Raw genomic sequence first — 12162 nt, 5'->3', positions numbered from 1 at the left:
GGTTTGCTGTCTTGTGTGATACACAATGGGATGTTTATGTCGACCTATGAATTCCCTGGCTATTGTACCTTCAGACCCACAGAAGTGACAACATGTCCCCAATAACGACAGGCCTGTGAACTTTACCACCTGAGAGTCAATGCCACGGTCCTTGAATACATGTGTCATTCTAACACGGACCTTACCACAATTTTATCTGTAGTAGTTTCCAGAAAGATTACAGGCAAACCACTGCATTAGTGTTATTCTCACTCAATTCACCCAGTGGAGTTTCAGAATTCACCCATTTCAGAATTGGATTAGACTTGGTGTATTTGTTCAATATAATTTTACAACACCAAATCCCAAATTTTACTCACATTTCACAAAAGTTTCGAGAGATATGTGGCAAGACATTTTTTACATTTTGCCAAAAACGGGTGTCGTCACCAACATTTGCGTGGAGTAAGATCGCTGTCAAAAAGCGTATCCATGTTTTCAAATCGACATATGTGTCTTCAGATTTGGATCTGTGTTTTCAGATTTGTATTCGTGTTTCATATTTGTATCCGTGTTTTACCAGTCGTATGAGTACTACTCTTGCGAGAAACGTGCGTGAATCTTCTTCCGCACGCATGGATCTATGGCGTAAGATGGCTGTCATAAAGACGTATCTGTGTTTTCAAATTTGTATTTGTGTTTTCATGTTTGTATCCATTTTTTCAGATTTGTATCCGTGTTTTCAGATTTGTGTTCATGTTTTCAAATTTGTATCGATGTTTTACCACTCGTATAAGTACGACTCTCGCGAGACACGTGCGAGAATCTCTCCTTTTGCGCGAATCTCCCTTTGCACGCATGGATCTATGGCGTAAGATAACTGTCAAAAAGACGTATCCGTGTTTCAGGCAATGTCAGTTGATAAACGAGTCAATCATGCATGCATAGAGAAGACAAAATTAAAAGAATTGAAATTTGAAATGAACGCCAAACAGAAGCTTTCAGTGGTCTCAGTCTTAAGGATAATGTATGCGCCTTTTATTAATGCTCAAATGAAGCTTTATTTTGGCCATTTGCGGCCATTTTTGGGGAGAATGTCTAAATTCAGGAGGCTTCTGTAACAGCTCGTGACCTCTGCTGTCAGAAGTAAGCGCTGCAGTTGATTTGGAAAAGAATTGGTCATTTGCAACCCTCAGAAATTACAAGGTCACAACATTTTAAACTTTGAATTACACATTGTGGACTAGTGAGCATGATTTTTATTTAGAGTGCTGATTTACAAGAATCAGTTCAATTGCAAGATTCGTTAACAAAATTGTTCAATTCTGCCCCACCGCCAAGATAAATACAAATGATGATGGGTCTGCCGCAGTAGACACTGGACAGAATGGCTGACCTCACCATCTTTTTACTGTTGTTGAAAATAATGCTTTTTGGTCTGTTATTATTAACAACACCGTCATAGCTTTGATGAATGTGTGTGATGGGTGCATCCATGCATTATTATTTATTGTTATTTTACATTTTTAACTAAATATATACATGTGATTCTTTTAACATGGTCTGCGTCACGAAAGAGTTAATATTATTTTTGTTTTTCTGTGATTCAAGCCAGTATGACCCAACAGTGGTTTAACAACAGAACAGCGCTTTACCTGCCTGTCACTTTCAGACTGACACATTAGAGCCTGACATTTGTGCACTTCCACGCAATCAATGGGATGCACCATTAATAGATAGGAAAATGGGTGGTGACATCGGCATTGCAGCAACATTGACTACGATTAGTCATTCATATAACTTGTGATGAAAAACCCAAATCCAGCAAGCCAGAGCTACAAGATTGGCTGAATGAGTCATGGTTGAAAATGGGCACAACTGAGCTTTACAGAACAAGTGGAAATAATCTCTCTCATCCTTGAAAAATGACGTTTAATTTATAGCGCAATCAGGTTGCTATGAAAAATGTTGTCACGACAATAAGGCCAATGTTGTATGTTTCAAAAATGTGTCGATCTTATGTAAATGAGGGTTCTAATGTAAACGAGGGGTCCGTGGCCTGACTGCAGGCGGGTCTTTGAAATAATTTAGATGTTTTGGAATTGATTTAATTTCACTTTTAACAGTTACAGATTTGTGCCTTGTTTGGGGTAGTCTTTGTTTTTTGGCCTCCTCTCATGTAGTGCATTTTACTGTGGGGATGTACTGTGTGGAGCAGTTGCTGTCAGTGCGCACGCGTTGTTCCTTCTCTTTGTGAGATCTGGCAGACAAGTGTCTGTGAGTTGTGTTTTCTTCGTTGGAATGTTGTCATTTATGCTAGTATGCCCAAAATTAGTCGTTTGTTGGTCCAACTTGTGACTTTAGATAACATGCTCGCTAATGGTCATTTTTATCTTCAGCATGTTACATAGTGTTGCCTTGTATTAGTTTAGCTTGTTAGCATTTTCGTACGTGCTAGTAATTTCCTTTTGGTAAATGTTAGCATATTCAAATATTTTGCATTGATAATCATACTTGTTTGGATTTAATTAACGATTTGTATGGAAAGAAACATAATTTCTAATTCAGTTATATGATTGATTAAATCTATGTAATGTGTGTACATTTAGTCAGGTATATAATTTTTGCTTATGGGACTTACCTGTGTTATGATTATGTGTTGTCTAATGCCAGTTGACATTTGAAGTGTCTTACATGGGAGGGAAGTCACTCAATGTTGTCTAAAGTGATATTCTTTTCACTTCGGCTTGTCATGAAAGGGGCGGTCACAGCTTGTCATCCTTTTCCATCAAAGTCTATCTTCTGAATCCTAATAAAACCAACTGTCCTCACCGCAACTATCAAGCTTCTCTTAGGTCTTCCTCTATATACTGTACTTACAAACACTATTTTCTCCCCTGGACAGGTCCAAACCCTCAAACTCTTTTACATCCGTCCCAACATTTAACCTTGGCTTGAGCTTTTTTCTACCCCAATCAATCTTGGTGACTCCTAAAGAAATTCTCATTGTCTTCATTCCCAACAGCTACAGTTCTGCTTGGTGTCACTGCAGAACACAGCGTCATCAATAAATATCTTGGTTCATGGAAATTACAATCTGTCAGCCACTATTGTAAAGAGGAAGGGACTTAGGAAACCTGATCCCTTATGCACCCTACTTCTTTCTTAACTTCATGTCTACGATCTGAACTACTTCTATCTAGTACTATTCTAATATACTGTACTTCTCAGCCACTCCAGACTTCATCAGCGAGCAGCCAATGCTCTTCTTCACTGGATAGGTAAACAGAGTTTGATTCCTATGGCTGTAGGAAGGTGATCCGCTGATCAGTCACTGCTGATAACAGACCACAGAAATAGCATGAAAGACATTTTTGGGATGTATCTCTTGTTGCCACCAGAGCTCCATTGCGGGCTGGCAGTATGGTTTTGAAATCTCAATACAATAAGCTATGTTGTGGTGCATCTTAACACTCTTGTACGTTCGAAAGGTACGGAGCCCCGAAAGGGACATGGGGGGAAAAAAAAAAGAAAAGCAAGATCTCGCAAAAAAAATGTTTTCCTCCATGTCCCTTTAGGGGCTCTGTAGAAAGAAGAGTCACAGTGGTGAGTTATTATATTTATTCCATTATTAGTTTATATTATTAGTACTATATTATAGAGTGGCCACTCCAGTAACCAAGAATTAACTACAGTATATGCGCAATGTGGCAGCCACACTTCTATCAGTCTGCCCCAGGGTACTGTAACTGTGACTACATAATGTAGTTTACTACCACTGGTGTATGAATGTGCACCAGTAGGTAAATGTGTTACCAATGTAAAGTGCTTCGACCATTTGAGGTAGGTAGAAAAACAATATCTGTGTAAGTATATTTACATTTAATTTGCATGTATCATTTATGACATGATTTTGTTAATTATTTTGTTAAATTAATTATTTAAGTTATTGTATATGTGTTGAAAGTTATAAAGAATAGTTGTTGAAAGAGTGATGTGTGAGATTTTTTTGTTTGTATGTTTATAAATTTTCATGTATTTTCATAGATTTTCATGTACTGTGAATCTGTTTGTCTGGAACGTATCTCTTGCAATGAGTAGAGGTTGACTTTGTTAGTAGTTGTAGCTGTATTAATAGTAGTTTTAACATCTGCATACAGTGAGCGTCCTAGAATCAGTCACTGGGCCCAGTCACAATAGCCCCCGTGGTTAGCACGTTCGCCTAACAGTTCAGGGACTGAGTTCAAATCCACATCGCACCGGCCTGGCTGTTTTGGAGTTTGAATGTTCCCTCCGAGCCTGCGCGGGTTCTCTCCGTTCTGAATAATATGTGCTCTCGGAGAAAAAAAAAATGCCTTTTCTCCTTCTTTGTGTATCGTTTCTTACAAATGTCTAACAGGTAAAGGGTAAATGGACTTTCACTTATATAGCGCTCTTCTACCTCGGGTATTCAAAGCGCTTCACATCAACTAGTAATGTACCTACTAATGACGTAGTATCAGGAGTAACTAAGGGTTCAGCGTCTTGCTCAAGGACACTCGACATGGTCATGATGGTCGGGAGGTTGAACCCACAGCCTCTCAGCTGGGAGACGACCACTCTACCACCGAGCCATGTCGCCCCTAAACCGAGCCATACCGCCCCTAGGTTCACCTGACATAAAACTAAGTGATAGTAAGTCTTTCTGAGTGTCTTCAAACCTACCGATGCTTGAAGCATCGCAGGTGCAGCTACTCTATCCACCACACGGGTTACTGAAATTGACTTTGTAATAGTCACCATAACGTTTTGGAATGGCCAATGGGTAGCAACGTTTTGGAATCGGCTGAGAAACAGTGGTGAAATTCCAAATTACATGGTTTTTGTGATGTAACAGCTCCAGAAATACCAGAATGACATGAGGACAGGACATGTGATTTAAATCGTAGGGAACAGATTTGAATTTGCATTTAGTAGGTATTACATACCTTACTATGTCATCACTTCGTAATGCCAGCTATGTTTTGGAAAGGAGTTCAAAAGATAATCAAGTTTTTTTTTTTTTTTCAGTGAGAAAAATAAGAATGTCTGCTGGCTCAGGTGTTCAATGTCATTTTTTTGTTGTGCAGATTCAGTAGGCATGTTGGAGCAAAGACACAGCTGCAAAAAAATCATCACGTGCAGCAGCACACTGTACGTCTTAGAATCGACTGTCACAGAGACAGTCACAAGAAATGTACTGTATGTGCATGCACTCTGATCTTGACCTTAACCTGCTTTTATTTTATTTTCAGACTCAATGTGCCCGGAGCCTTTGCCTGTAAACTTTATCTCGCAACCGGGTTCACATTTGTCAACCAACTCAACATATAGTCATCAAATTTAAATCTTGCCTTTGTCCTGTGTCTGTTATTGGATCCTCCTTTCCACATAGAACTTTAACATGACTTGACATCATTAAATATGTTTTTTTTTTTTTATACCTTAAACAATAGTAATGTTGGAGGAAACCTATAATAAAGGGATTTTAAATATGTTGCAATATATGTTGCTATGCAGTTGTCATGTATTTGTCATCTTCATCATAGTCATCTATTTGTCAACTTTTGTCAGTTTTAAGTATACATTTTTGTGTTGTCATTTATTGTCCTGTATTTATTGTGACTGGTTTGTTCCTTGATGTATAAGTTTGCATGCAGTTGCAATGGTTTTTTTAGTTTGCTTTACTATTTCATACAGGATTGATATCAGACAGTATCCAAGTTCTTTGTTCTCAGTGACACGTGGTTAAATCATCAGATCAATATCTGAAGCTGCCATGCCTGCTTCTTGGCCCATATACTCGCACATGACAGAATCTGCATTGTCACATGGCTATGAAACATGGTCCTCAACAACTATGAATATAAGAACTTTTAGTCCAACTTTAAAATCTATTTTAAGCCTTCCCGGAAGCTGTGGATATGCAGGTTGAGGGGATTACAGTGTCTGCCGCTGTATGTTTCTGTTGCACAGACAAGCAATTTCTGAAAGTCACAGAAGGTGATATCAAACTCTTTCACCTGAGGTCTGCATGTAATGTCCTCCTCAGAGTTTTGCAGTGATTGTTCCCTGACCTTTCAGACACACTTGCATCGTATATACAATTGTACAGTATGTTTTTTTTTTTCATGGGCTTGACATATATTCCAACAACAAGCAGAAAATCGGGATGCTGCCTGTAGATCCACTGATAATTTTCCCCAAATATGAACATAAAACTACAGTCTAGGTGCTATGAATACCAAGTAGAGGAATCCATCCCACCTTGTTCTTGGTCATCCTTAATGGAATCTTTGCGAAGGGGCCGTATCATTATCATTAATTCAAGAAAATTATGTTACATAAATCAATTTGTTTGGAACTGTGTACAGACTAAAATGTTTTGTGTGGTTGTATCAAAAGGAATTTGTCACAAACGATTCCTTTTCCATCAGACAGTCTGTGAGTGTATTAAATGTATGAAATTACTTGCAGTTATTTACCACGTTAAATTGTGAGATGAATGCATCATTTGTACAATGGTTGTTATATCATAATTACACCACTAGTCCTCATTTTATTGCTTGATGGCTCGCTGCATCATTTGAAGAGCTGTCAATGTTTGATACTACTGCAGTAATGTTATCCTTACATTGCTTAACAACTCTCTGTATTTACATGCTATACTCTAAATGCCCTTTTTGTTATAATGTTTTCTTTTCAGTAAAATAAGACTGACTCAAGCTAACAGAGTGAAATCCCTCTGGTTTTTATCAGTGTACTTGACCAAGCTGATTCTGATTACAGCACTATCGGACAGCATTTATAATCTAGGACCAGTTGTTAAAAAATGTAATCTGGTTGAAAATGCAATGTTTCTGCTGTCCAGATCTGGTAATCTCTTTTACTCCTATGATGCTTTTTCAAATCCAAAATATTGGATTGAATCACGCTGATGCAGATACAGCGTTTTCAAGATTACAAAATGTGGATTACCAGTGGCAGGGGACAACATCCCAACAATGTGGGCTACCACTAATATAAAGAGCAACACCTAGAAGAGAGGTTTTTTTTTGGTTTTAAATAAAATTCACTTCTGTTTATGAACACTCATGAGCCACATTGTGTTATGTTCTGGGTGGCCAGGTTTTTGTCTGGTCTTATGTTTTTTTTTGTGTCCCCGGTCAGTGTCTTGTGAGTGTGATTGCGTCCACCTGTCCTCGACATTGTGATTCCCTTGTGTCTGTCAATCAGCTCCCTGCTCCAATTGTTTCCTGTCCAGGTGTTTGTGTAATTATTTTGGCTTGTATTGAGTTCCCTGCTTTCTATAGGTCTGTGTCAGATCATTGTCATGTTTACCTGCCTGCTTGTCTTTGTAGTTGTTGCTGCCCTGTTTTTCTTGTGTCCATTTTGCTTACCGTTTTTGTTAATTAAATATGGATTTCTGCATGCACTCCCTAACTGTGAGCTTTCCTACACATGGATCCACAGTCCCTATCTCCAAGCCGTCCCTTGACACACTGTACTGTATTAATCTTCAATTTAGGATTAAGATGATACTAATCATAATAAATGTTATTATAAAACTAAAGTGACTTGGTGTTTCCTAACTTTTGACTTGTGCAAGTCCTAAATAAGGCTAAATGCTGAATTTTTAACACACTTAAAGTGGCATTTTCTTTGAAAATAATATGCAGTTATAATGACAGAAAAAATAGTATAGCGATATTTCATTCTCACATTTTTTTTTTCATTTTTACTATTACTCTACTGAAAAGATTCATTTGCAGTCTATTCCAGAGCTGTAAAGTTATGCATGTACAGTAGTTCTGACAATATTTTGTGTACAACACAAACTTAATGTTAGATTTAGATGGAGTAGATTTTATTGCGTGATCTAATTTGATTTCAGAATCTTCCCTTTTGACACAAACAATTTTAAAAATGTATCCAATTTGATATCCAAAACCAGTCACATTGTACAAATGTCCCCAACCTGCTTGTACACATGCGATACATATTTTGTTTATTGTGTGCTGGACCAAGGCTTCTGAAAGCTACTCCTTTCAGTTTTAAACTTTTTACTAAAGCCCCCATACAAATTACAGGCCGTTTTCAAAATGACCTTGCAACGAGCAGTACAGGTGACCATCTGGCAAACATGTATGTACTTAAACAAGGCCTGACAAGAGTTAGAAAAAAAAAAAAAAGTTATTTTTGCCAACACTAACCAACCTTCGCCTCTCTGTTGGACAGGGACTTAAAATTCCAAATAGCAGGCGCTAAATCTTGTGTTCACTCACAAATTTGCATGTACAATGTTGACAATAACTGTAAAAAATTACATTGTAAGTGCTTTATGTATTTCCACAAATGTTAAACCTGCTGAAAATATCTATTTACGCCGTCACCTTGTCAGTTTTCCAACACAAGATGTGAGCCAAAACCAACAACAGATATTAACAAATGTTACAGTAAAGAAAAAATTATGAGGAATACATAAAAAATGTTGGCGACAACATGTTTAGTTTTTGTTTTACAGCCATCTTACAATGTTAGGCATGCTTAGTATAATGGCATAATGGAGGTGAACAAAGTAAGAATTTCACTGTGGTTTTGTGCTATACATGTGACAATCATGTTCTACAATTTGCAATATAGACACAGTATTAAAGATGCAAAATGTATCATTGCATTCAATTCCATATTGATTTCATATAGCTTGCACACATGTAGACATTGGGCTAGGTTTAAGTTTCATTATTGACTCCACAGGACTTGACAGACAATAAAGAGAGATGGCACTGTTTAGATTAATCACATTTGTTGTGGCTTGCATCTAGATGTACCATATTGCATAACAAAAGGCATCACTTAAATTATTCAGCTATAATGAAAAAGGATGACGCATGATAAGATGAATTATGATTCAACTCTTTGAGTCCATCAAGCATACAAATACAAGCTGTTTTTTTTAAGTGTTTTGAACTTTTAAGTAAGGTATGTTCATTATAAAAGACATGTTATGCTGAAACAACATCGAACAGTATATTGTGATTCTGATGCCGCCTTTAAACATCATGTACACTTGGAAAATAGACTCATTGTCAAGAAACAAATCTAGATGTCGATTATAATTTTCCTTTGACTACACAGTGCTAAACAAATTGATCAATCCCCTTGTTTCCAAAAATAATTATCTTATCTGAAAATATAAAATTAGCAGGTTATGGTATAGTCTGTTGAAAAAACACTGATGCAATAATGTGTGTAACGACTCGGTAAAAAAAATAAATGATCTTGATGTCATGGAATAAGACTACAATTTTCCTTTGACTACACCGAGCTAAATAAAATCATCAATCACCTTGTTTCCAAAAAAAATGATCTTATCTGAACAAATTCTCAAATGAGCAGTTTATAGTATTGTCTGCTGGAAAAACTCTGATGTAATAATGTGTGTAACAACTCTGTTTAAAACAGACACACATTTGCATGATTATAATTTTTATGAATTTTTAAGCCATTTGTTTTAATACAAGTCAATGACGTGGGTGATTATTATTATTATTATTAGTCACTTGCTTGCTTGTTTTAAACACATCCAAATCTTTCAGAACAAAAGGCTTTCTACCAAGTTGCAATCCACAAGGATGGCTTGTTTCCATCTTGGCGAACAAAATTAAAATGAAAATGTATACGCACAAGTTGGCAATCAGTAAATTTACCACAGTTGGCTTCCTTCTTTCATTCCATCTTTTCTCAAGAATTCAGAAACTTACCACCCCCATGCTTTGAACAGTTGTGAATTTGACTACAAACAGCGAAGGCAGAAATGGCGTGGGTGGTTGACACAATTTGACGACAAATGAGCGCACACAAAAACACAATCTAATCTGTCATAAATGCAAAAAGCATATCACCATTCTGCTGCCTCAAGGTGTGTGTTTTTATGGTGACATACATACATATGATATCCACATGATATGATATGCACAGATGAGGAAGACATCAATGCCTTCACAGGATTACAGACTCCTGACCATATCCGAAGCAATGGGTTTAGCTTTACTCCCTGACACCAAAGGAACTTCATACTACTTAATTCAAGGAAATTCTACCGGCTTGTAATGAGAAAAAATAATTGTAAATACATTAATAGAACATTTAACAAAGAAACTAATGTATTTATCATGTAATAAAGTATAGTATATTGATTTCTCATACAGTATCTTATTTTACAATGATGCGTTTCTTACAGTAAATTAATCCTTTTTTGGGAGAAAGAAACACTAATACAATTATTACTGATGTTATGATGATGATGATGATGATGATGATGATGATTATTATTATTATTATTATTATTATTATTATTACTATGAGCAATAAAGGACACAGTATTAGGATTATAAAGTAAGCCATTATCAATTCTGACTATATGTTGTAGGTAGATTTATCCATCCATTTATTTTCTACAGACACTTATCCTCCACTAGGGTCGCTGGCTCGCTGGTGCCTATCTCAGCTGTCTACCGGCAGTATTCAAGGGACACTCTGAACAGGAAGCCAGTCAATTGCACGGCACACGGGGGCGAACAACCACTGACGAACCCAGTCACACCTAAGGAAAATTTTTAGTGTCAAATACACCTCCCATGCATGCTTTTGGAATGGGGGAGGAAGCCAGAGTGCCCGGAGAAATCCCATGCGGGAACTGGCAAAACATGCAAACTTCACACAGGTAGGCCAGAGCCTACAATTTTAATCTGAATCTTTGCAAAGTAAAAGAAGTATCCTCCAATTTTTAGGTCTTGATTGTTACGTTCCTAGCGGCTACGGCTATCACTTTTCAGGAAATCATGGAGAAAATGCTTTGGATGCGAGACAGAATGGGGAGTAAGGGGGTAAACAAAGTCGGGACAGATTTTAAACTGTCAAAAATTCTGTCAGAACAAATGGAATGAATTCAAAGAAACAGCCTTTTTTCAGCATACACACTCACAATCCTCTTCGAAGCTCCTCCCAAGGGCCGCACACCCTGACTCACAAATGATCACAAATCAAAGACACCTACGGGGTCTCACAGACAGCCGGGTCTTAAAAAAAAATGTAACACAACTGCAGGTCTGCTACAATGTATGATTGAAAGCCTTTTCCTCCTCCTGTGGAGTTATACACTATGATCATTATTTACTGCAGGCCGGCCTTTTCCTGAGGTGGAGCAACAGCCGTCGCTAAAATAAATAAATACATAAATAAAAATAACAATAATAATTTTTAAAAAATCCCAATTTGCAGATTTTTCTGTGAATCAACTCACATTGTTGGCATGAGTTTACAAACTGCAGACAAATCTGTACATTGCCATTGCCATTAGGTTGTGTGCCAAAAGACTGCCCTTGAGATGTTTTAGTAATTTCATACCATTCTGACAATTTTTAAAGTTTCTTAGACCTGTTTTAAAAAATAAGTTGTGGTTTGTCCACATTGTTGCTTGATTGACAATATTGGGCAGCCAGTTAATGATCAGTTTGAAGTTTAAGGACTTTTTGGGGGGTCACAAGCATGCGCAAACAATGGGTCCAGGCTAATTGCTAAAGCAGAACAACGATACTAAGTGAGTTGATTCCGGTTAACAAGCTAGTCAGCTCGCCAGTTAGTTATCTCAGTGTTTTCTCGTAGAAGAATAAGTTACCTTTACAACTCTCTTCAAAAGTGAAAGGTATAACCGTCCAGGATGAGTAATGTCATCAGTAAGTACAGGAAGTTATTTTTCAATGAAGCATTGTTTAGGAACTTTGAAAATAGGCGTGCACTCTATTGTCAATTAACTCTTTCCTTAACAGTGACAAGAATTCTCATCATGTAAAATACTTGTCTGCCAGTGACCACGTATTTTTCTATGAAGAGTGTTGACACTCGTGGCCAGTGTTTACAAACGATTATATCTATCACATTTACATTACATATTACAGTTGATTTACTGTAGATAGTTAATGCAACTGTTCTTTAATTATTGTGAGAATTCATGAACATGATATGAACATGATCTGTGTTTTCCCATATACTGGTAGCCCTTTGCATTTCTCAGTACCAACAAAGTAGCTCTCAGTTTCAAAAAGGTGTACATCATATTAAAACAAACTTCAACAAATCCATCCACAAATAAATACTATAATA

The 12162-nt window shown here is 37.1% G+C and overlaps 1 protein-coding gene across 1 annotated transcript in view; it reads right to left on the bottom strand.

Annotated features, from left to right (window-relative positions):
• The window catches only part of alk (ALK receptor tyrosine kinase), a 229022-nt gene that overhangs the window by 164533 nt on the left and 52327 nt on the right, over window positions 1-12162 (bottom strand). The gene's annotated exons all lie outside the window — the stretch shown is intronic.

This window comes from Hippichthys cyanospilos, chromosome 14 (genome assembly GCF_059441005.1).
Source record: "Hippichthys cyanospilos isolate Australia breed blue-spotted pipefish chromosome 14, RoL_Hcya_1.0, whole genome shotgun sequence".
Lineage (NCBI taxonomy): Eukaryota > Metazoa > Chordata > Actinopteri > Syngnathiformes > Syngnathidae > Hippichthys > Hippichthys cyanospilos.
Note: the sequence above shows the minus strand (reverse complement) of the source record. Positions and strands in the feature narration are given on the sequence as shown.